The sequence below is a fragment of the Camelina sativa genome, chromosome 5 (genome assembly GCF_030686135.1).
Source record: "Camelina sativa cultivar CO46 ecotype springtype chromosome 5, ASM3068613v1".
NCBI classification, from domain to species: Eukaryota; Viridiplantae; Streptophyta; class Magnoliopsida; order Brassicales; family Brassicaceae; genus Camelina; species Camelina sativa.
Genome location: NC_141884.1, coordinates 19,758,077 through 19,783,776, shown reverse-complemented (window position 1 = coordinate 19,783,776; position 25,700 = coordinate 19,758,077). Strand labels below are relative to the sequence as shown.

Here is a 25,700-nt window from a genome sequence, read left to right as displayed (position 1 = left end):
CTACTTCGATATGCTTCGTTCTCTCGTGGAATACGGAATTGGTGGCTATATGAATGGCTGCTTCATTATCTCAATGCATAGTGATAGGCTTTGATGATTCGACTCCAAGATCCTTCAATAAGGCTTTAAGCCACATTAGCTCGGTAGTTAACTTCCTCATGGCTCTATACTCGGACTCCGCGCTCGATAGTGAGACAACCTTTTCCACGTGACTAGGTTCCCTCCTAAGAACGTGCAGTACCCGGTGGTTGAACGATGATCCCCATGGTCTCTGGCATAGTCTGCATCGCAATATCCTACCAACTCGGTGCTCTCGTTCCTTCCCATCCATATGCCTTGTCCTGGTGATCCTTTGATGTACTTGAGGATTCGATTCACCATGTTCCAGTGATGTCTAGTTGGGTTTTGCATATGTTGACTCACCTGGTTCACAGCAAAACAAAGATCAGGTCTAGTAATGGTTAGATATATAAGCTTACCTACTAGACGTCGATATCGTATGACATCTTTGAATAGAGCTGCCTCAAGCTCCCCCTTTCCAGCTGTCTTGTAGTTTTCCTCAAGTGGTGTGGTTACAGCCTTCGATCCAAGCTTTCCTGCTTCACTTAAGAGATCAAGTGCATATTTTCTTTGTGATAAGAATAATCCTTCATCGAATCTATATACTTCTATACCAAGGAAATACTTAAGCTCTCCAAGGTCCTTAATATCAAAAACTGATTTGAGAAACTCTTTAGTATCTTGAATTCCTACCTTGTCACTTCCAGATATGATGATATCATCAACATATACTAGAATGACTACTATACCTTTGTCACTTGGTAAGGTGAAGAGTGTGTGATCTGATTCTGACTTGCGAAAGCCTCTCCTAAGAAAGGTTGTACTCAATTTGTGGTACCATGCTCTCGGTGATTGCTTAAGGCCATATATAGCCTTGTTGAGCTTAAACACTTTTCCCAGACCAATGGTGTCTTCTAGACCTGGCGGTGGCCGCATGTAAACCTCGTCTTCAAGCTCACCTTGTAAGAACGCGTTCTTCACGTCCATTTGCCATAGCTCCCAGTCCAAGTTAGTGGCCAATGAGAGGATAACTCGAACTGTGTGTAGTTTGGCCATCGGAGCAAACGTATCCTTATAGTCCTCCCCATACGTTTGCGTAAATCCACGAGCTACAAGTCTGGCCTTGTAACGCTCAATCTCCCCATCTCTTCTGTACTTAATTGTGAAGATCCATCTTGATGTTACAGCCTTCTTGCCTTTCGGTAGGTCAGCCTCATCCCAAGTGTGGTTTTTCTCCATGGCCGTAGTCTCTGCATGAACCGCATCTCTCCAAACCTTATGATCCTTGGCCTTGTCATACGTTTAGGGAACCCAATGTGCATCAATCTGGCCAAGAAAAACCTAATGTTCCATAGGAAAATGAGCTAGGGTGCATGTTGCTTGAATCAGATGTGCTACCGCAGCATTGTTGTCGTACACAGGCTTGTTTTGTGAGGCGATGCGTTGGCTGCGTCTTAGTGGTGTTACTGCTAGGCGTTGGCTGCATCTTAGTGGGATGACTTCCTCATGATCATCATCGTCTCCTTCATTATCATGATGTTCAATGGTCTCTTCCGGGTGAGTCACATCCTCAAGGTTCTCTGAGTGAGTGTTTTCATGGTTTAATTGATCCGTTGGAGCGGGTTGAGTGGTAGACTCCCTGGAGCTGCTTTCCATAGGTGGCTCAGGCTCTCCTGGTGTATTTGACTCAGGTGAATTAGGAGCGTCCTGATCGTTTGTGACTCCTAGTCGTTCGAGTATGATCCGGAGGTTTGTTACCCGATCGGATGAGGAGTTTGGTAAGTCCCGTAGGTCTTCCCAATTTTTCTTGCTGTAGTAGCCTTGAGACTCCACGAACTTCACATCCCGGGAGACTAGGACCCGTTTGGCTTCATGATCATAGCACTTATAACCCTTTTGAGTAGTCGAATAGCTAATGAACATTGCTTTGGTGCTTTTAGCCTCAAGTTTGTCGCGTAATTCACCTGGTCTCAACATAAAACAAGTGCAACCAAATACGCGTAAGTGATCAAATGTAGGTTTTTCTTTATTTAATACCTCAAACGGAGAGACGTCTTGTAGAATCTTGGTGGGAATGCGGTTAATGAGATAGCATGCGGCAAGGACTGCGTCTCCCCAAAACCTCCGAGGAGCGTTGGTGTGAAACATCATAGACCGAGCGACCTCCATAAGATGTCTATTCTTTCGTTCGGCCACACCATTTTGTTGTGGGGTGTAGGGACAACTGGTTTGGTGAATGATTCCATGGTTGGCCAAGTGCTGTTGGAAGGCATGACTAGTGAATTCACCACCATTGTCCGACCTTAAGATCTTGATCTTAGCATTGTAATGGTTAGTCACATAATTTTGAAAACTAGTAAATGCCTCAAGAACCCTATCCTTAGTAGGTAAGAGAGTTAACCAAGTATATTTAGACTTTTCATCAATAAAAGTGACAAAATATTTTTGATTTTCTCTAGACAAACATGGAGAAGTCCACACATCCGAATGAACCAAATCAAAACAATTCTCATAAATAGTTAAAGACTTTGGGAAAACAGTTTTGCAATGTTTACCAAGAATACAAGCCTCACATTCATTGTTTTTAAAAGAAATACTTGGAAACATAATCTCTAAGGCACGAGAGTGAGGATGTCCTAATCTAGCATGGCATATAGCATTGTTTGCTTTAATAGAAACAGAACTAAAACAAGATGCATTAGAGGAAGATAGATTTAAGTCTTCAAGAATATATAAGTCACCCTTGGAACCTCCTTGTCCAAGAACTTGACTGGTCTCAATATCCTGAAAATGCACATTGTTAGGACCAAAGATAGCATAACAGTTTAAATCGGTAGTGGCTCATTTAACCAAGAGTAAGTTCGATGTAAAGCTAGGCATATAAAACGCTTGAGTTGTCTTATCAAATAACTTTAGATTACCAATTCCTTTAACTGGAACTCTATCACCATTAGCTATAATCACATTTCCATTTGCCGGTTTAATTTCACTAATTAGCCTAGAGTCACTAATCATATGATACGAGGCTCCGGAATCAACTATAAACGGTTTACTTTGATTTAAAGCAAGATAAGAGTTACCGGAGTTTTCTTTGAGTGCTTTAATGAGAGCATCGAGGTCAGACTTCCTCACTAGGTCAGAGTTGGCGGTCATGGCGGTTCCGTTCACATCCGAGACTCGCTGGTTTGGCTCTGCACTCGGCGGCTCCACGGTCGCTTGATGTGCTCTTGGTGCTCCACGGTTGTTCATCGACCGGTTGGCTCAAAGATATGGGTGAAGAATCCAACACTGATTCTTGAAATGACCCGGCTTAGTGCAATGATTGCATACTGGAGGGTTCTTGTCGTCACCTCGATAGTGTAAGACTGAATCACAAGTGAGAGGAAAGAGAATGAGTGAGAATTCGAGAAGAGGAAGACGTGAGATTTAGAGTCTAGGGAGAGAATAGAGAGACGGCGAGATTAGAATAAGAGAAGGAGTGTTTCTCATTCCTTGAAGAATATTAACCTAGGTTACATTCTATTTATATGTATACAAGAGGATCAAATAAGGAAAGTCCTAATACTATACAAAACAATATAAACGACATATACTAAGGGTTGGTCGTATGTGTTCATCTCAATACTCCCCCTCAAGCTTAACCGTGTGAGAAACAGTTGAGCTTGGAACTATAAACACCCAACTCATTAAAAACTTAGTGTATAAAACCCATTTGGGACAAAAACAAACTTAAGGGAAAAAGAGTATGGGTTCAGTAGTTTAGGGTCTTCATTTGTGGCTTCGTTAGGTCCATGAGCCCGAGTTTGGAGTGTATGTACTCACAAACCTTTGAACTTGCAGCTTTGGTGAAGATGTCTGCCAATTGTTCAGAACTCTCGGTGTGGCATGGTAGAATCACTCCAAGTTGAACTTGTTCCCTGACTTTGTGACAATCTACTTCTATGTGTTTGGTCCTTTCATGGAATACTGAGTTGGTTGCAATGTGAATGGCAGCTTCATTATCACAATGCATTGTGATCGGTCTTGGAATGTTGATGCCGAGGTCCTTCAAGAGAGCTTTGAGCCACATTAGTTCGGTTGTGAGCTTCCTCATCGCCCTGTATTCTGATTCAACACTTGAGAGAGAGACCACCTTCTGCTTTTTACTCTTCCAAGTAACAAGGTTTCCTCCCACAAATGTACAGTAACCGGTTGTTGAGCGTCTATCTCCACGATCTCCAGCATAGTCTGCATCACAATATCCTACAAGCTCCGTATTCTTGTTACATCCCATCCAAATGCCCTGACCAGGAGCTCCTTTGAGATACTTGAGTATGCGGTTCACCATCTCCCAATGATATACTGTTGGCTTTTGCATATGTTGACTTGCCTGGTTCACAGCAAAACATATATCAAGTCGAGTTATGGTGAGATAAATGAGTTTACCTACCAACCGTCGATACTGTTTTACATCTTCGAACAGAGCTTCATTAGGCTCCCCCTTACGGTTTGACTTGTATTTTTCTTCGAGTGGAGTTTCAACAGGTCTTGCTCCAAGCTTCCCTACAGCTTTCAAAAGATCAAGTGTGTACTTTCTTTGTGATAAGAAGAGTCCTTCTTCCGAATGACATACTTCTATCCCAAGAAAGTACTTTAGTTCTCCAAGATCTTTAATATCAAATACAGATTTAAGGTACTGTTTGGTATATTGAATGCCTACCTTGTCATTCCCAGAGATGATAATATCATAAACATATATGAGAATGACAATAATACCTCTTTGGCTTGGATATGTGAACAATGTGTGATCAGCTTCTGATCTTCTAAATATTAGAATATAAGAAGGAAAAGAGAGAGAGGCCGGTAAGACCGAGCTGTGGAAGAAGAAGAGAAGCGGCCGGTAAGGCCGTGAGTGCAATGTGAGAAGAGTTGTGTAGCAAAGGCCTTATAAGAAAGAGGCCCATAAGGAAGAAGGATCTAGAAGAAGTTAAATATCTCACAAGGAAAGGAAGGGAAGGAAGAATCACGTGTGTCCTTGGTTGGTGAAGCATAGCGAGTCAACTAAGGGAAGGAAGAGTCGCTTTCACTATGCACCAACTCGAGAATGTCCCTTTCAGCTCTCATTTCCTCTCTAACGGCTATATGCACTTTGAATTCCTATATTAAGCTGTGTAATTGAGCTCCTATGCAACCAATTCAATAAGAGAAGTTATTTTCGTTTCTCTCCTCTACACTAGTGTTTAAGTTCACATATTCAATGTAGAGTGCTTAGGAATAACGGTTAGAGGCTGCCCTTAAGGCAGCCTATTCTCTTCTCAAATCTCACCCAAACTCTTCTTATTTACTGTCTTCTATAGCCTAGATTACTGATTCTTAATCCCCTTTCTCCTAAGTACACAAATCTGAGTGTTGTGTTACTAGAAGAGGATAAGTCTCAAACTAGTGCTTTAGCCTTGTTAGAATCGTTTACTCTCTAGTATTTGGGTTCTATCAAGCTGCTTTATGATGAGTTCATCACAAGTTGATGACCTCTGCTCCCCCTTGAGATCGAGTTATTTTTGTTGTGGGTTTAAGGAGATTTAATCGTTGGGGTTGTTTCTCCTTTGTCAAGAGCTTTGTCTCTTGAAATCCCAACATGGTATCAGAGCCAAGTTATGTTCTTGGTGCTTTAAACTCGTTCTCAAGTCAGTCTTTTATTTCTCTTAGTTGCTATTTCGTTTAGCCTAGTTTCTTTAAAGCCTTTAAATTCTTTGTTGATAAATCGATTCTCTTGCATCTCAATGTTGAGAAAAGCTTGGTTTCTGGGCTTGTTGGTATGCCCGAATCCAAGCTTGAGGAAGGGAAAGAGATCTAGTTTTGCATCTCCTCTCAGCTTAGTCAATTAGATTAAAGCTGTTCTAAAGATGCATCTTTGTAACCAATGGACAAAAGGTTGTTCCAAAGGTTCATTTATTTTTTATTTGCATTTGACCACGAAAATCATCTTCAATATGATATTTTGTGGGTCTTGTTCAGTTAAAACCATCGAAAATCACTTGTTCATGTGTTATTTCGTGGTTCTTAAGGCCTTAAGCTCTTGGAGAACACTCTGTTTCGGTGATTCTAACATGAGTTATGTCTTTACCGTTGGATAAACTAATTGTCCAAATGGTCCATAAGTTTCAGCCATTAAAGCACCAAATTTCTCAAAGACTATTGGATGCTCTTGGTTGTTAAAGCTTCCGCAAAACTCAAGAAAACAGAGCAAAACTCTGTCCATTTGAACTCTTGAGAAAACTCTCTATTCTCTACTCTCTATTCTCCTTATACTCTTTATGTTCTACTCTCGCTCATTCTCTTTAATATGTTATATTCTCTGGTTACTAATTCTTGGTTACTTATTCTCTAAATTCTCTTATTATTTTCAGTAATATACTCTATTCTCTAATCACTCACCATCTCTTGTTTAGAATCTATCTTAATCTTAAACAGGTTCATTATTTTAAAGATGGTGAGGTTGTTGGCACATCTCAATGCTTGGAGTTAGAACCAATGGCCATCAAGTTTCATAGTCCGCAGATAAGACCACCATAGTAATAAACTCTGGCGGTAAGGTTTACCCGAGGAGAGTTGAGGACTCTTTTGAGCTAGGTAACCTATTTTAAGCTGACCGAGAGAGATAAAGCTTTGGGTATTAAACTCCGGCGGTAAGATTCACCCGAGGAGAGCAGAAGACTCTTTTGAGCGAGGTGAATCTATTTCAGGCTGACCAAGAGAGATAAAGCTATGGTGGAAGTTCTAGTGGAGAGAGCTGGTGGAAGGTGATGAATCAGCTCCAAAGCATGTGTGGTAGTGTAAACGATTGAGAGCTGGATACAAATGAAGGCACTAAAAGCTTACGGGGGAGTTAGAACCATTCACAACCAGAAATGATGTCCTCTTAGGCGAATGATGTCCTCTTAGAACCATTCTAACCAAGTCAAAACTCAAGGCAACACCAAGAGGAAGTCCAGCCGGCGAACTCAAGAAGTTGTTCAAGAGGGATGGTCTATGGTAGATGATCAAGGGGAGAAGAAAGCTGGTGCGAAATGTTGAATCAATCTCACGTTTGATAAGTGTCAAAGATTGGATGTGCACAAGACTTTAAGGTCGTTGGTGTACAAGGTTTCTAGGCTCGAAAATGGTTAAACCATGTTTAAAGAAGCGGTCTCAAGAAGAGAGTTCAAACCGCAACAAAGATCAACTCTCTCTTTTCCATCAAAGACACCAAAAAGGCTGTGCTCTAAACTCTACTCCCTTTAAATTTTCTTCTTAAATTCATTATCTTAGCTCCATTAATAGTCTTTACTCTTTCATATGTTTTCTTAAATTGTCACATTTTAAAATTTTCTTTGATATTCCTCATAGCATACACTTATACTTTCTTCTTTATCACTTGTTTAAAGGGTAAAGGAGACTATGAGAGCCTCAAAGAAATTCGAAAAGTGCAAGATTGGAGATCATAAGAAGTGTGTTAAAGGGCTAAGGAAGTGTAGCGGTTTAAAGACATGAAGAGAAGAGAGCTGGTTCTTTACAAACCAAGATCATTGCGACATCAAGGACAGTGAAGGCTATACTCTTTTTCCCTTAACAAAGTTTTATCCCAAGTGGTTTTCTTTGTTAAGGTTTTTAATGAGGTAGTCGACACGAGTCCACTCTTGATCTTTGGTCCTCATGGTGTCCCGACGATCAAGCGTGCGGGGGAGTATTAGAATATAAGAAGGAAAAGAGAGAGAGGCCGGTAAGGCCGAGCTGTGGAAGAAGAAGAGAAGCGGCCGGTAAGGCCGTGAGTGCAATGTGAGAAGAGTTGTGTAGCAAAGGCCTTATAAGAAAGAGGCCCATAAGGAAGAAGGATCTAGAAGAAGTTAAATATCTCACAAGGAAAGGAAGGGAAGGAAGAATCACGTGTGTCCTTGGTTGGTGAAGCATAGCGAGTCAACAAAGGGAAAGAAGAGTCGCTTTCACTATGCACCAACTCGAGAATGTCCCTTTCAGCTCTCATTTCCTCTCTAACGGCTATATGCACTTTGAATTCGTATATTAAGCTGTGTAATTGATCTCCTATGCAACCAATTCAATAAGAGAAGTTATTTTCGTTTCTCTCCTCTACACTAGTGTTTAAGTTCACATATTCAATGTAGAGTGCTTAGGAATAACGGTTAGAGGCTGCCCTTAAGGCAGCCTATTCTCTTCTCAAATCTCACCCAAACTCTTCTTATTTACTGTATTATATAGCCTAGATTACTGATTCTTAATCCCCTTTCTCCTAAGTACACAAATCTGAGTGTTGTGTTACTAGAAGAGGATAAGTCTCAAACTAGTGCTGTAGCCTTGTTAGAATCGTTTACTCTCTAGTATTTGGGTTCTATCAAGCTGCTTTATGAGGAGTTCATCACAAGTTGATGACCTCTGCTTCCCCTTGAGATCGAGTTATTTTTGTTGTGGGTTTAAGGAGATTTAACCGTTGGGGTTGTTTCTCCTTTGTCAAGAGCTTTGTCTCTTGAAATCCCAACACTAAAGCCTTTATCAAGAAGTGTTGAGCTTAGTTTGTGATACCAAGCCCTTGGTGATTGTTTTAGACCGTAGATAGCTTTCCTGAGCTTGAACACCTTTCTAGGTCCGATAGTGTCTTCAAGGCCCGGCGGTGGTCTCATGTACATCTCTTCTGTGAGTTCTCCTTGTAGAAATGCATTCTTCACATCCATCTGCCAGAAATCCCAAGAGAGGTTACCAGCTAGTGAAAGAACTACTCTTACCGTGTGGAGTTTGGCAACTGGTGCGAATGTCTCAAGGTAGTCTACTCCATAGGTTTGGGTGAATCCTCTAGCTACAAGCCTGGCTTTATATCTTTCTATCCCCCCATCACTCTTGTACTTGATAGTAAATATCCGCCGAGATGTCACGGCTTTCTTCCCCTTCGGCAATTCAGCTTCATCCCATGTATGATTCTTTACCATAGCATTAGTTTCATCTCCCACAGCATCCCTCCAAACTTTGTGTTCCTTAGCTTCCTCATAACTCTGTGGGATCCAATGTTGATCTATTTGAGTAAGAAAGACTTGATGTTCGATAGGAAGGTGTGCAAGAGTGCAGACTGCTTGTATAGGGTGAGCCACGGCCTGACTATTATAGTATACGTGAGTAGTTTTCTTGAGACGTTCACTTCTACGGAGGGGTATAATATTGGTCTCCACACCCTGATGTTGATCCCCTTCTATTTCAGCTTCTTCTCCTTCGGAGGTAAGATCATCAGCTGATGTAGAGTCCTGACTCTTGTCAGTACCAAGAGAGTTGAGAGTTTCCTCATGATTATCAATGTCATCCTCAGCTTGATGTTGTCGAGCAGGTTCTACTGGTGTAATGTTCACGTCTTCATTTGTCAAGTCCGGATGCTGCAGCTCAGTCGATTCCTTGTTAAATACAATTGGTGGTATGTTGACTGAAGGTGATAGTGAAGGTTGATTATTTGTAACTCCAAGCCTCTCTAGTAGAATTCGAAGATTGTTGGCTTTGTCAGATTGGGAACAGGAGAGATCTTTCAAGTCTTCCTAATTCTTTTCATCATAGAACCCCTTGGATTCTAAGAATTTTACATCCCTTGACACCAAGACTCTTCTAGCTTCTGGTTCATAGCATTTATATCCCTTCTGTGTGGTTGAATATCCAATGAACATGCTCTTGACACTCTTAGCATCGAGTTTATCACATTGTTCACCTGGTTTTAAAACATAACATATGCAGCCAAACACACATAAGTGATTAATAGAAGGTTTAATTTTGTTAAGTACTTCAAATGGAGAGATATCACCCAGTATTTTTGTTGGAGTTCGATTGATTAGATAGCAAGCTGTAACAACTGCATCTCCCCAGAACTTCTTTGGTACATTTGAGTGGAACATCATGGACCAGGCAACCTCCATAAGATGTTTATTCTTCCTTTCAGCTACACCATTTTGTTGTGGCGTGTAAGGACAACTTGTTTGGTGTACAATCCCATGTTTGGCTAGATGTTGTTTAAACATATGACTTGTGTACTCCCCACCATTATCTGATCTCAAAATCTTTATCTTGGCATTAAATTGGTTAGTCACATAATTCTGAAAGTTTAGAAAAGCCTCAGGAACTCTATCTTTAGATGGAAGCAAGGTTAACCAAGTATATTTCGATTTTTCATCAATGAAAGTAACAAAATATTTCTGATTTTCACCAGACAAGCATGGAGATGTCCACACATCAGAGTGAATTAAATCAAAACAATGCTCATACATAGTAGAAGAGTTGGGAAAAACTGTTTTGCAATGTTTACCAAGAATGCAAGCTTCACATTCATTATTTTTAAAAGAAAAACTAGGTAGAGCTAGTTGCAATGCACGAAAATGTGGATGACCAAGTCTAGCATGCCAAATTGAACCATTTGTCTCATCGATTATTGACTTAAAACAAGAAGATAAAGCAGTAGTGAGATTCGAATCCTCAAGCACATAAAGATCATCTTTAGTGCTTCCTTTGCCAAGAACTCTACTTGTGTCAATATCCTGAAAATACACATCATTAGGACCAAAGATTGCATAACAGTTAAGATCATTAGTCACCTTCTTAACAGATAACAAATTTGATGTGAAACTAGGCATATAAAACGCTTTAGTTGTTCTATCAAACAGGTTTAAATTTCCAACAATCTTAATTGGTATCTTATCTCCATTTGCTATGATCACATTCCCTAAAGTTGGTTTGATATCACTAATTAGTTTAGAGTCACTAATCATATGGTGAGAAGCTCCAGAATCCACAATAAGAGGTTTTATAGCATTAAGGGTGAGATAAGCGCTACCCGAAGACTCTTTTAGAGCCTTTATGAGAGCATCGAGGTTGGATCTCCTCACCAGCTCCGAGGAGGCTGCTAGTGCTGCTCCATTACCTTCAATGGCGTAAGTTGTTACTTGAGCTTGACCTTCACCATGTCCACATGCTTGGTTTGCTCTTGGGTTGACATTTCTTGGTCGGAGGTGAGGATGAAGATTCCAGCATTTATCCTTGAAATGACCTGGCTTCTTACAATGGTCACATATGACACGGTTCTTCCCATCACTTTTGTAGTACCCCTTGTTCGCTACAGCCACCTCTCTTTGTTAGCGGTGATAAGCTCTCTTTTAGCTCCAAACAGACCAATTGAGCCATGCTCCTTTTGAATTTGATTGCACACATCATCGAGACTTGGGAGTTTATCTGACTGGAGGATGTGCTTGATGAGATCATTGTATGATGAGTTTAACGTCAAGAGAAGACCAAACACTTTATCTTGCTCACGACGTTCGTTTAGGACTGTTGGATCCACTGAGTTAGGCCTCAACATCTCTAACTCTGCCCAAAGAGATCTGAATTTCCCAAAATGTTTGGTGAACTCCATCTTTTCTTGATTAAGGTTGTTGATGGCTCTCTTTACCTCAAACACACGGCTGAGGTTTGAGACATTTCCAAATACATTTTTCAATGTATCCCAAAGATCCTTAGCCGTCTCACAGTAAGAGTATGACTCAAGGATCGGAGCATCCAAGGAGTTTTGGATGAAAGCCAAGACACTTTGATTCTCTTGGAACCATTTGTCACCATCACAAGCCACGATCTCCTTTCCTTCTTCTGTAGTCGTGATCTCCTTTGTAGCTTCATTCTTCTCAATGTGCTTCCAAAGCCCACGACCACACAACGCTGTCTTTGTAGTCCTTGCCCAAAGCAAGTAGTTTCCACCCTTGAGTGTGACCGGAATGATTGGGGTTTTGTTGAGATCCATGAGAGGCTTTTCGAACTGAATTTGTTTGCGGAATAAAACAGACTGAGATTTTGTAGAATAGGAGCGTTACCGCTCTGATACCATGTAAGACTGAATCACGAGTGAGAGTAAAGAGAATGAGTGAGAATTCGAGAAGAGGAAGACGTGAGATTTAGAGTCTAGGGAGAGAATAGAGAGACGGCGATATTAGAATAAGAGAAGGAGTGTTTCTCATTCCTTGAAGAATATTAACCTAGGTTACATTCTATTTATATGTATACAAGAGGATCAAATAAGGAAAGTCCTAATACTATACAAAACAATATAAATGACATATACTAAGGGTTGGTCGTATGTGTTCATCTCAATAGATAGTAGCCCTTGTTTGCGGTCGCTACTTCAGCCTTGTTAGCGGTTACAAGCTCCCTCTTGCTTCCAAACAGCCCCATGGAGCCGTGCTCCTTTTGAATCTGGCTACACACGTCCTCTAGGCTAGGAAGCTTGTCCGACCTCAAGATATGCTTGATGAGGTCGTTGTAGGATGGATTCAGTGTGAGAAGGAGGCCGAACACCTTGTCTTGCTCACGCCTCTCGTTCAAGATGGCCGGATCAAGGATAGCCGGTCAAAGCATCTCAAGCTCAGCCCAAAGAGACCGAAACTTCCCAAATAGTTTGGTGAACTCCATGTCTTCTTAGCTTAGGTTGTTAATGTACCTCTTGATCTCAAAGACTCGGTTTAAATTTGTGGTGTTACCGAACACATTTTGTAATGTGTCCCATATATCCTTAGCAGTCTCGCAATATGAGTAGGCTTCGAGTATTGGAGCGTCAAGAGAGTTTTGTATGATAGCAAGCACACTTTGGTCTTCTTGAAACCATTTGTCTTCACCACTTGTGACCACTTCTTTGCCGTCTTTGGTAGGCTCTTCCTTGGGAGCCTCACTCGTGGTAATATGGGTCCAAAGCCCTCGGCCGCATATTGTTCGTGGTCCTTGCCCACAACAAGTAGTTTTCTCCTTTGAGAGTAACTGGAACAATCAAGGTCTTGGTGCCTTCCATGGAGTTTTGTCCGCCGGTCAATAGTATTACCCAACGGATAAAGAGAATCGAGTTTTGAGATTACAATGAAAACGAAGATAAAAGAAAGAGCGAAAGTTTGTGAAGAGTGAAGGATTTGTAACTAGGAACAATGAGGCTCTGATACCATGTAAGTTTAGAAACAAAGAGAGTAAGATGATCGAGTGTGTAAAAGAAGAGAGTTTGAGTGTGATCGAGAGAGAGTGTAAGAGATAAAAGTGTAGAAGAAGAAAAGAACTTCTTACTTAAAATGAATCCTAGTTACACCCTAATTATAGACAAGGGAATAAGCATATTCCTACAAGATCCTATACACGATTTACATAGCTTGATAGTGACCTTCCTTCCTTAAGTCCACATGTGACTCTTCTAGGCGCCCACTTGCTCGAGATCTCCAACGGCTAAGAGAGGAAGGATCTAGATATTTTGGTGAGACTTAAGTCTTCTTCTTCAAGGGCTTTACTCGTGTTTGACTTCAAGGGCTGGACTCACTTCATCTCTCATCTGTACGGACGGCCCATTGAATGTGTTATACGGACAAGGTTGTACGGACGTGGTGTGAGTTCTCATACATATGAGCCAAGGAGTGTGCCGCCAAGGAAAACAAATGTCCCTGAAGAGCCGAGACAAAGGAGTGTACCAGTGGAGCCGAGACAAAGGAGTGTACCAGAAGAACCGAGACAAAGGAGTGTACCAATGGAGCTGAGACAAAGGAGTGCACCCGAGGAGCCAAGACAAATGAATGCGCGCGAAGAGCCAAGAGGTTAAGAGAGTGGACCAAGAGATCTTATGCAAGCTGCAATCCTAGAGTGGACAGCACTCATGCGACAACAACAGGCTCCGAGCTTTGTAAAGATTGTGGAGACTATGAGAAGTTTGGGAACCAAGTATTTCAGAGGAGGATCAAACACGTTTCAAGCAGATAATTGGTTGCGAAGCATGGAGAGGAATTTTGAGGTAATCCGATGTCAAGAGGACTATAAGAAAGATGTTGCAGTGCACTACTTGAAAGATGACGCTAGTGATTGGTGGATCGGTGTGAAGAGACACTACGGTCATAGAGATCCAACATGGGAAGAGTTTCGAAAGGAGTTCGAAGGAAAGTATTTTCCACCGGAGGCCAGAGACAGATTGGAGAATGAGTTTATAAACTTAGAGCAAGGCGAGAAGAGCGTTCCAGAGCTAGAGTCAATCTTTGCTCGACTGCGAAAGTATGTGTACCGAGGACGAGACGATGAAGCAAGTATGGCACGCCACTTTTTACATGCGCTACGACCAGATATCCAGAGTAGGCTCATGTCTGTCACTTACCAACGAATTGACAAGTTGGCTGAGAGAGCTGTGAACGTGGAGGAGCACATAGAAAAGGAGAAGGAAGCCATGCGAAAAGACCAAGAGAAGGGCAAGACGAAGATGATGCCAAGTGGTAGTTCAACCCGAAAGAGGAGTCGATCCGACCAGGAAGGGCGTAGTTCAAAACTGGGGAGAAAAGGAGTTGTGTGTTTCTCATGTGGAGAGTCGGGCCATTATTTTCGAGAGTGCTCAAAGGTAGGAACGAGTGATCGCCCAGTGCCATCTCACATCATATGTTACAATTGTGGCAAGGGTGGCCATTACATGGCAGCTTGTCCGATGATCAATGCCTTAGAAGTAGAACCAGAAGCAGAATGTCCCCCACTGACCAGTCCCGAGGAGGAGCGACTTGTGAAGCGGCAAGTGAGAGAGGATCGCGTGTATCCTTCCCCTTAGGTAGTTAACCCTTAAACCTTCATGACTGTGTGGTCGCCGGGAAGGTAAGTATGGGTGCTAACTCCCTCTTTGTGTGTTTGTGTGCTTGTGTGTTTGTGTGTTTGCGTGTTTGTTGTCCTGTTGTGTGTTAGTTGTCTAGGCTTGTGGAAGCATTTTGTGGTGCAAGTCCTAGTTGTTGTGTGCAGGAAGCCTTTTAGCTAAGTGTTGTTAGAGAACCCTTAGTGATAGAACCTTAGTGTTCTAGGTTAAACCCTTTTCCTAGCCTGGTAGTGGAAGTGTTGAGTTGGGTGGAGCAAGTTGGAGTGGTGGCTAAAAGCAATTTCGTGTTCGAGAGATTTGGCCAAGATCAAGCGCATGAAGGAGAAGAAGAGAATTGAAGCAAGACGCATTTGAAGGAGGACCAGAGGAGTTCAAGGGGAATTCAGGGACGAATTCCTATAAGGAGGGGGAGAATGTAGTGACCCTCACCAAGGGGTAAAATTTCAAAATAAAAACTCAAGGCCAAAGGACCAAGAAAGGAAGCCAGCAAGGAGATTAGAAGAATTGCTGAAAAGAAGTCCGAGAAATTTTCATCAGATCGAAAAATGTCTGAGAGTTGTCGAGACGCCCGAGATATCCGAGATGCATCGTCCGTGTCGACCGAAAGACCGAGAGTTGTCCAAAGCTGTCCGAGAATTGCCGAAAGACGACCAACGATCGATCAAGAGCCGCTAATCGACCCAACAAGTAATTCGGGAAACGAGACATTCTTGTTTTACCAAGAATTAGTCAAGAAAGAGATTCCAAGAATTGAAGATTAAATAATTCTAAGTGGAGCTCAGTGGAGAATATTTAAATCTAACTGGAGCTTAGTGGAGAATATTTAAATCAAGTGGAGAAAGTACAGTTAGTGGAGGATTAAACAATTCAAAGTGGAGTTAGGGGAAGATTAAAGAAATCAAGGAAGAGTTAGTGGAATCAAAGTGGCCAAGGAGAAAAGAAAGCACTTGCTCGCCATGTATTGGCTCCCCAAACCGCCCAAAGCACTCACACTTCACTATAAATAAGTGCCTTAGGGTCCTTAGAAGCCATTTTCGTTCATCCTTCTTTCCTTAGAGCAAAAGAGAAAGAGTTAGAGAGGGAGAGATTTAGAGAGTGAGCGAGAGAAAGTTCTTCCTTCGAGTTCTCTCTTTCCGCGAGTGTGTAGCGAAGTGCTGCTGTAGGAGCTGTTTGCGTCTAGTCCCTGCTAGAAGTCTGATTAGATCTTGTTCTTCTCAGCCAAGCCAGGTGAGTTTCGATGCATGTGATATGGCACATGATAGGTGGGGTTTTAGGTTGTCTTCGCTTAGGATTTATGGGTGAAATCTAAGCATTTTCGTTGGGTTATTGGGTAGATTCGTTTTTTTCTTTCTAGATCGAGTTCTAGGAAGTTAAGTCTCATTTTCTTTACTTATTTGCATGTTGGTGTGAGGTTGTGTCTAGTGCTTAGTTTCTAGATATTTCTCTAGTTACTAAGGCTTGCATGTTGCTTGTTTATGATTGCATGTTTGCTTGGGTGCATTGCATGTTAGTGTAGTTGTTGCATGTTTGCTTGTGTGCATTGCATGTTGTTGTTTGTAGCTTGCATGTAGCTTGTGTGCCTTGCAGGTTTGTTTGGTTGTGTGTTGAGGTTGTGCAGGTGAAGACTTTCCCAGAGACCGTAATCGGTGCGGATTACGAAGACTCGGAGAGACGGGATTGCAGCCTATGGCCGAGTACTACACAACGGTGTAGTCGAGATCGCCTGTTGAGAGGAACTCGCATGTGATGTTCTATGCTCGCGTGCCTTTGTGGCTGTGAGTATAGGTGTTCACGGGTGTGGGGAAAGTGATGAAGCATTGAGGCGTAAAAGCGAAGGAGTAAGGGCCCTTGAAGACGAAGAAGAGTTGTTAGCTTCCGCATGCGTATACTTTGATAGTATACTTGGAGATTGCTTGACTAACTTGCATATTTTATTGCTTCTTTTTCTTGCATTTAGCTTGCATGTTACATTGAGTGTTGCATGTAGTTGTTGTCTGTTTAGCTTGCATGTTGTGTGTTGCTTGTTGGGGTTGGGGTTGGGTTTTGGTTTCTTGTTAGGTTTCCGAACTCACTGAGTGTTAGCACTCAAGACTCCATATTTTGTATTGTAGGTAATTTTTAGTGGGGAAAAGCCTTAGCGGGGAGCACAGGACGTTAGGCCAGCCGGTGTAAAGTTGCGTTGCCTTTGCAAGATGTTGTCTTTTTGTTGTAAAATTAAATTATCATGTTTTGGCTCTAGGCCTGGTACCAAAAATGTTGTTAATGTTTTATGAACGTATTTTCGTTTAAGTAAATAAAGTGAAAGTTATTTTTATTTTAAGTTGTGTGGTTTCGTTTGGTTCCAGCCTTGTCCGGGCCAACACAACGCACCAGGCCGCAAGGGTTGCAAAGCCTAAGTAGTCTCGGTTGCGGGTGGAATTGTGCTAGGGAGGACCGATCGGGAAGTCTGCAGCTTCCATCCCGCGACTGGACCACCTCGGTACAGTTCCCATAGTGGCGTTCCATGGCTGTCCGTTGGCCTGCATGGTCATAGGACGGTTCAGGGGCATTACATCACCCTTATCCCGGTAAGCCAAGATTGGGCTCTGCCAGTCTCCTGCCCCCCAATTGTCAGTGGCCTTTTTTCTCGGAGGTTGATGTCGAAGAATAGTTATGTCGGAGTTCGATGAGCTGGGCTTTTCCGGCGTACAGACCTATGTGTTGGTTTCTTGTTTGTTTGGAAGCTGATGAGTGATTTTGGGTGTTACCACACTGGGTGGCGAAGCTGCCTTGAGTGAGAGATCACAAGCTGCCTCCTCAGCTACTATCTTTTTCCTTATCGCCCGGGTTACCACATGCGGGCTCTCTAACCGTATGCCTGGATACTCGATGACCTCAACTAGGATAATTCGTGTCATTGTGGGGTACGAGGTCGACGCTAGTGATGCTATGGCATCTGCAGAGGAGTTTTCACCTCGCGGGATCTTCGTGATTTTGAAATCGCCGAATTTGGCTCCTAATTCCCGAGCTGCTGCTAAATAGGCTTCCATGTGCCGTCCTTAGTCTCGTACTCTCCCAGAAATTGGTTGGCGACCAACTGCAAATCACAGAAATCCCTGAGCTTTTGGACACCGGTTCCTATGGCGAGACGAAGTCCAGCCAGAAAGGATTCGTATTCAGCTTCATTATTTGACGCACTGAAACCTAGGCAAAACGATTGTTTGATCACTTCACCGGTAGGAGAGGCAAGGCGAACTCCGGTTCCCGCACCCATCTTTGAAGATGCACCGTCCACATGTAGAGTCCATGGAACCTCGATATTATTTTCAATCGTACTAGCGAGTGGGAGTTCTATGAGGAAGTCTGCTAGTACTTGTGCCTTAGCACCAGTTCGAGTTTGGAACTCAATGTCGTACTCTCTTAGCTTGACTGACCATTTTGCTAATCTGCCGGATCGGCTTGGACTGTGGAGCACTGTTCGAAGTGGTTGCGTTGTTAGGACGACAATTGAGTGAGACTGGAAGTAGGGTCGCAATTTCCTTGCCTAGGTTACTACTGCCAAGGGAAATTTCTTCATCATTGGGTACCTAGATTCAGCTCCCGTGAAAGACTTGCTGACATAGGAGCTTGGCCTCTGCTCTCCCCTTTCTTCCCGAACTAAAACTCCGCTTATTGCAGTCTCCCAGACAGCTACATACATGAACAGTGGTTCTCTGAGCTCAGCCTTTACCAGGACTGGTGGTTCGGATAAATATGTTTTAAGCTGAGTAAAAGCTTCGTCGCATTTTTCATTCCATGCGAACTGCTTCCCTCCTTTTTCAGCAACTGGTGAAAGGAAGGCAGTTATCCGTAGATTGGGAAATGAAGCGGTTAAGTACTTCTCTCAAGGTCTTGGGGGAACCCATGGATAAGAATGCATTGATCTGCCTCGAGTTTGCTTTGATACCTTGCTCTATTACGATGTATCCCAAGAATTCTCCTGACGTAACTACGAACGTACATTTCGTGGGATTGAGCTTCATCCCAAATTGATTTAAAATTTCGAAGCAAGTCTTCAAATCAGCAAGGTGCGAGCTCGCCTCCATGGATTTTACCAACATATCGTTGATGTATACTTCCATGGTTTTTCCGAGCTGCTTCTCGAACATCTTATCTACCAAACGTTGGTAAGGTTCTCCAGCGTTTTTCAGTCCGAATGGCATCACTTTATAGCAATAGGTTCTGCGATCCGTGATGAATATTGTCTTCTCCTAATCATCCGGGTTCATGAGGATTTGGTTATAACTGGAGAAAGCATCCATGAAAAACATCAGTTCGTGTCCCGAGGTTGAATCGACTAATCTGTCGATGTGCAGAAGCGGAAAACTGTCCTTAGGGCATGCTTTATTTAGGTCGGTGAGGTCAACGTAAACTCGTGACTTCCCGTTTTTCCTTTTCACAACTACAATATTTGCAAGCCACTCTGGATAGTTAACTTTGCGGATCTGACCAGCACTGAGTAGGCGATCCACTTCTTTATTGACGATCTCGGCATGTTCAGGGTCGAGCTTCCGTCGCTTCTACTTTACTGGCCTAAATGTCGGGTCCACATTCAACTCGTGCGAGATGATTTCTGGACTAATCCCGGGTATTTCATCAACAGACCATGCGAAGATTTTTATGTTTTCCTTGAGGATGGAAATCAAGTTGGTTTGGAGGTCGCTTCCCAAACCAGCTCCTATCTTGATTTCCTGGTCCGGGAACTTCGCGTTAACGAATATGTCTTCAGTGAGGTTGCTTTTAAGCTGTCTCTGAACTGGGTTCTTCGCGACCTCGAGCTGTGGTTGCTATTGGATCAACAGCTTATGAACTATGAGATAGCAGCTCCTCGCTACCCTTTGGCTTCCTAGACTTTCCCAAACTCCTTTCAGAGTTGGGAATTTGACGCACTGATGGTACGTCGACGGGACCACCTTCATTTGGAACAACCATGGTGTCCCCATTATCGCATTGTAGGTCGCAGGTCGGTCAAAGACTGTGAACTCCACCATTTTGACCACGCCTTGAGTGGAAACTGGTAAAGTAATAGTCCCTAGAGACATCGACGTTTTGCTTGTAAACAAAACTAGGTTTGAGGGGGGACCAACGATGTGCTCTCTTCTGATGCCCATTCTGGTGAGAGTCTCCAAGAAAATTAGGTCTACCAGTATCTATCAAAATCCAGTATACCTCATGGTTCGCAACGTCAAGTGTTATAACCAGGGCGTCATCGTGTGATGAATCCAGATCCTCCGTCTCTTTCTCCAAAAAGGTGACTTCGGGCAGGTCACTCGCAGTAAGCTTTACTCGCTTAGGTCCTGTGTTCGTGAGTTTCCGTTGATGATCTTTGATCGCTATTATCGAGTTACAAAATAAACGCGATCCACCCATGATGACGTCTATCCTTTTCTTGGGACCTGCTTCACTGTCTGCTTGCCTCGGCTTTTTTTACGGTGGCTCATCGTCTTCGTTCTCGGACACTGTTTTTTGGTCGAGCTCATCGATAGACACACTTGGCATCTCGCCGGATACAAATTTCTCAGCAAGTAGGTGCATTAATTTCTTACAGTCCCGAGTTGAGTGCCGTTGTTCTTGTGCAGTTTGCAGTAAGCGTTTTCATCCCGAATCCATTTGTTACTTGGGAGCACTCCGCTCTTGGAACGTGGTGAGAATGATGGCTTGGATGGTGAACTCCTAGGTGAACCTTTCTGCGGAGACTTTTCTACTGCAAAGGTTCCGAGTCCGGACTTCAGAGTTGGAGAAGTCATCTTCTTGACGGGTACCTCGAACCAAGGTTTGGACGTAGCTTTATGTTTTTGGGCTGCAGTCGCTTTCTCTTCCTCTGTGACTATCCAGTTCGAAGCATGGTGTAAAGCATCCTGGATGGTAGCGAATTGGCTTATAGTCAAATTTTCACAGAAGCGAGATTCGTGCCAGAGACCGTTCTTCAGAGCGGCCAAGGCAGTTGAATCTGAAAGTCCCGGAATCTGGACTTGAATTTCTTTGAATTTTGTAATATATGAGCGAAGTGACTCCCCACCGGCTTGGTTCAGGTTCCAGAGTTGGGCATTTGTTATTGCTGTTTTGATTAAGCTTGAGTATCGCTTGATAAAAGGGGTTGACAGCTCCGTAAAGTTGTTAATGGAGCGAGCTGCTAAAGACGCAAACCAAAGCAAAGCGGGTCCGCAAAAAGTTTTTGCGACCAGCATACAGTATCCAACAACAGCTTTGTGAGGCTCGAGGTCCACTCGACTGGCCATGAGCAGGAAGGTTTTGAATTGAATTATCGGATCTCCTTTTCCCTCGTAGCTCGTAAACTTTATCTTTCCTGTGTCCTTAATGCGGACTCTGGCTATCTGAACTGAGAAAGGAGTTCGCTTCGATTCCTCGATTACTCGAGAAATATCCGGTGCTGAAGTGGTTGCACTTCGTACCCTAGATCGTATGTCTCGGATCTCGTCCTTCATCTGATGGAACTCGGGGTTGGAAGAGAAACCCGGAGTGAGGCTTTCTTGAGAGCCACTTCCTCCCACAGGGGGGGGGGGAATCCGAACTAGGACTGCTGAAGAGCCGGCGACTTCGATTTGTACCAAAGTGTGGGTGTCCCCGGTCAGCGGTGGTGCCAGCTGAGAAGTAGTCTGAGGTGGGAAGTCGTTCCCTGGAGTCGACGCGGCTGTTGCTTGCTGCGGAGTGAACGACAGAATGATGTCAGCGAAGTCTAGAGTACGTCGCCGCAGGTTTTGTTCAGAAGAAAGGAGATCAACTCGATCGACATACGCGCGGTGAGAAGCCAAAAGATCGGCAACCGAGCTGGTGATTGTCTCTAGACAGTAGAGACTTATCCTTCCAAGCTGTCAAACCGCTCAGACACGATGGCGGCAGCCGCTTTCTGACGGTCAGATTTCTCCGCTTAATCCTGCAAAAGTTTTTGGATTGATTCCAAAGTTACCTGGTTGGAAGATTTGTGGGCCATAGCGACGTTGCACGGCGTAGATCTGGGAAAAACGTCAGAACTATTGAGTGTATAGGTGATAAGTGATAACTCCCCTCCTTCTAGCGCCAAATGTGAGACCCGAGAGTGAATGCCTCTCTCCGGAGTGGTTTCATGGACGGAGGAGTTTACTACCGTGACAGTTCCGAGCTTGATATAATGAATCTTTTGCTATCAAATGAAAGTTGTATATTATTCCTCTCCGAAAAATGTTCAGGGCTACAATATTATTTTCTTTCCTTATTTATAGTACAACGGTGTAATTAATACGATCAATTTTACTCCGCAAATCACGCTCTCTATACATTATTGACAGCTCAACGGAATCTTTGACCACACATTCCAAGCTGCGGACTCGGTTAGCGAACTCAATGTAGCACCAGCCCGCTCTTCTTTTTCGGGCCCCTTTGATCCAATGGGCTGGGTCCTCTATGTGCTTCCGATCCCAGCTGTTTCTCTTTGGGCGTACCCTCTGGAGCGAGGTGACTAACTGCGGTACCAACAATAATGCACATAAATTAAGAAGTTATATAAATTTTGATTTTATCTTTTAAAAATACACTATAAAAAAATCTCTTTCTAATTAATTTAAAAATAGAAATTAAAAATTTAACTTTAAAAACTGCATTGAAAATGTAAAATGGCAATATTTTTATAACAAAAAAAAAATTCAAAATAACATTTTTTCCAAACAAAGGAAGTATATAACAACGTGTACGTCATTTTCTAGTTGATTTTCCAAAATCGGGGCATAGCACATAACCCAAAATGAGTTTGACAATGAGTCTCTGCAAACAAAAAAAAAAAAAAAAAAAAAAAAAAAAAAAAATCTGTTCTCACTCCTACCACACAACATCTATGCGCATTCACTTCATTGTCAACATCAATATTAATACAAATTACAACACGACGTGTGTTTTGTTGAATCAGGCAAGTATAGAGATTTTTTTTATCTATAAAGGTTATATAGATACATTTGCACAAAAAAAGGTTATATAGATACATTGTTCAAGAAATCCTTTGTTCTAGAATGATGATCTTAAGCTTCTTACTGAAAGTCTTCATCGTATCATTCCCTTTTTTCTTTGTATTCCAATGTTTCTTCCTCTACAAGAAATCTCACGGAAGCCCTTTGTTCAAGAAATGGCCTTTCCGCGGCCGCCGGATGGTTCCACGTTGGCTCATCCAAATCCATCGAATATATGATTTGATGGTTAAGGGCCTTGAGGCTAACAATCTGAACTTTGCTGTCAAAGGACCCTGGTTTACTGGAATAGATTTCTTACTCACGGCTGATCCAAGGAACATCCATCACATACTAAGTTCAAACTTTCAGAATTACCCTAAAGGACCTGGATTCAAGAAGATCTTTGATGCTTTGGGAGATGGAATTTTAGCCGCTGATTCGGAGTTGTGGGAGGATCTGAGGAAGTCAAATCACACCCTTTTTCACAATAAAGATTTTCTTGAGCTCGCGGTGAGTAGCAATATAAGAAAGTTGAAGAAGGATCTGTTTCCTTTTCTTGATAAAGCTGTTGAGGAAAACATCACCTTAGACTTACAAGATGTGTTCCAGAGATATATGTTTGACATTTTCTCAATTTTAATTAATGGTTATGATCCAATGACTCTATCCACTGAAACGCCCGAAGTTGAGTTTCCTGAAGCTGTAGATCTCGGTCAAGAAGTGGTCTTCTATAGACATCTCAAACCTGTGATTTTGTGGAAGCTTCAAAGATGGTTTGGGATTGGTCTTGAGAGGAAGATGAAAGTTACGATGGCCGCTGTCGATAAAATGCTTGCGAAGATCATATCTTCAAGACGAGAAGAGATAATTAGTGGGGAAAGAGAGACATCAATGGACGTGTTAACATATTATATTAATGTGGACACTACCAAATATAAGCTCTTGAAACCGAAAAATGATATGTTTATAAGAGATGTTGTTTTTAGTCTATTGGCAGCAGGAAGAGACACTACAAGCGCAGCTCTCACTCGGTTCTTCTGGCTTCTTTCTATGCATCCCCAAGTTATGGCCAAGATCCGAGACGAGATCAACACAAAGTATGATCCTGCAGATCTAGAGAAGCTCGTATATCTACATGCTGTCTTGTCTGAAACTTTACGACTCTACCCACCAGTTCCATTTAATCATAAGTCACCCGCGAAGTCCGATGTGCTTCCAAGCGGACACAAAGTTGAAGCCAATTCAAAGATTATAATCTCTGTTTACGCGCTGGGAAGAATGAGATCTGTATGGGGAGAAGACGCATCAGATTTCAAACCAGAGAGGTGGATTTCAGACAAAGGAAGGCTAAGACAAGAACCTTCATACAAGTTCCTTGCATTTAATTCCGGTCCAAGAACTTGCTTGGGTAAGAATTTGGCTCTCTCGCAGATGAAGATAGTAGCTGTGAACATCATACGAAACTACGAATTTAAAATCGTTGAAGGTCAAAAGATCGAACAAGGTGCCTCTATGATTCTTAGTATGAAGCATGGTCTTAAAGTCACGGTCAGTAAGAATACATGATTTTGATGCTCGCTTGGCTTCTATGCCTAACTATTACTATCCTCTTATATGTTTCGCTTGATTTTTGGGTTTGCCTACAATAATAGTTTGGATTGAGGTAACTCTCCAATAAATATTGTTTTTCAATTATACAGCTTTCTTTATTAAAACGTGGCCTATGGTGTTGTAAGCGATCACAACTTTTATGGAATTTAATCAAGATAATATAATAAAAACTAGAAGTTGTAATGTTGATGTCTCTCTATTTTACACATTTTTATGCATATTTTTAGTTATGTTTTGCATTGTCTAAAACTTAACCTTAGTATTTCTAGGTATTTAACCTTAGATATTTGTATTTAGGTGTTTTAAGATGTTGCATTATTGCATTGTTGCATTTTGGATAAAAACAGGTGCTTTGAGGCTAAAAAAATAGCAAGAATGAAGGGTCACCCGAGCATGTATTCGAAGGTGTGATCGTGCAAGAAGAACAACCCGAGACCTTAATCCGAACAAGCGGATCTAAGCTCAAGAGGAACCACCTGAAGCCCAATCTGGAGAGGTGCCCGACCCTAGCCTCTTGTAGGACTTCAAATGAAGGTTGTGCAGCTAGGTCAAAGGGTTTCTATATATAAACCTTTTCCTATTTTCTCAAAAGGGAACACGCCACACACGACAGAGAGAGAAAGTGAGAGCTACCTAGGGCGATTTCCACCCGATTTTCATACTTTCTTTGAGAGATTTGGTTTTTTAGTATTTTCCTTTTTCCAGTTTGTAATTCTACTTTCGGTTCTTTACCGTTTTCGATTATACTATTTATTTTCCATGCCATTCTTATTCATATCTATTTTCATGTCGTTTGTGATGAGATCTTAGTAGTGAACCAAAGTTTCTAGAGATAGGATAGGCTAGTATGTATTCTTAATAGGTTAGGATGTTTTAGCTTAATTGGCTAGTATCTATTTTTCGTTCCGCCACACCATTTTGTTGCGGAGTGTAAGGGCAGCGTGGTTGTTGTAAACTGCCATGTAGAGTGAGATTTTCTTTTAAGTTTGTGACTTGTATATTCTCCTCCATTGTCTTATCTTAGTACATTTATCTTAGCAATGAAATGATTAGTGACATAATTTTGAAAATTGATTAAGGCATCATACACACGGTCCTGAGGGTAAGAGAGTAATCCAAGTATACTTTGATTTTTCATCAATAAAGGTCACAAAATACTTGTTGTTATCTCTAGATAAGCATGGTGATGTCCACACATCAGAATGTACTAAATCAAAACAATTTTCATAAATGGTAAAAGACTTTGGAAAAACAGTTCTACAATGTTTTCCTAGGATACAAGACTCAAAACTAGAACTATCAAATGAAACATTAGGCAACAAAAATCCAAGAGCACGAGAATGAGGGTGACCTAGCCTAGCATGCCACATAATACTATTATTAGAAGCAAGAAAAGAGGTAAGCGATATAGAAGAAGAAAGACTTGGTGAAGTTTTCTCTAAAAA

General features: G+C 42.2%; 1 pseudogene across 1 annotated transcript; it reads left to right on the top strand.

Moving 5' to 3' along the window:
- Positions 1–22,634: 22,634 nt before the first annotated feature.
- On the top strand, positions 22,635–24,442 carry LOC104787008 (alkane hydroxylase MAH1 pseudogene; annotated as a pseudogene). Its single transcript, XR_015557215.1, has one exon. The product of XR_015557215.1 is annotated as an alkane hydroxylase MAH1 pseudogene (transcript).
- The last annotated feature ends 1,258 nt before the right edge of the window (positions 24,443–25,700 follow it).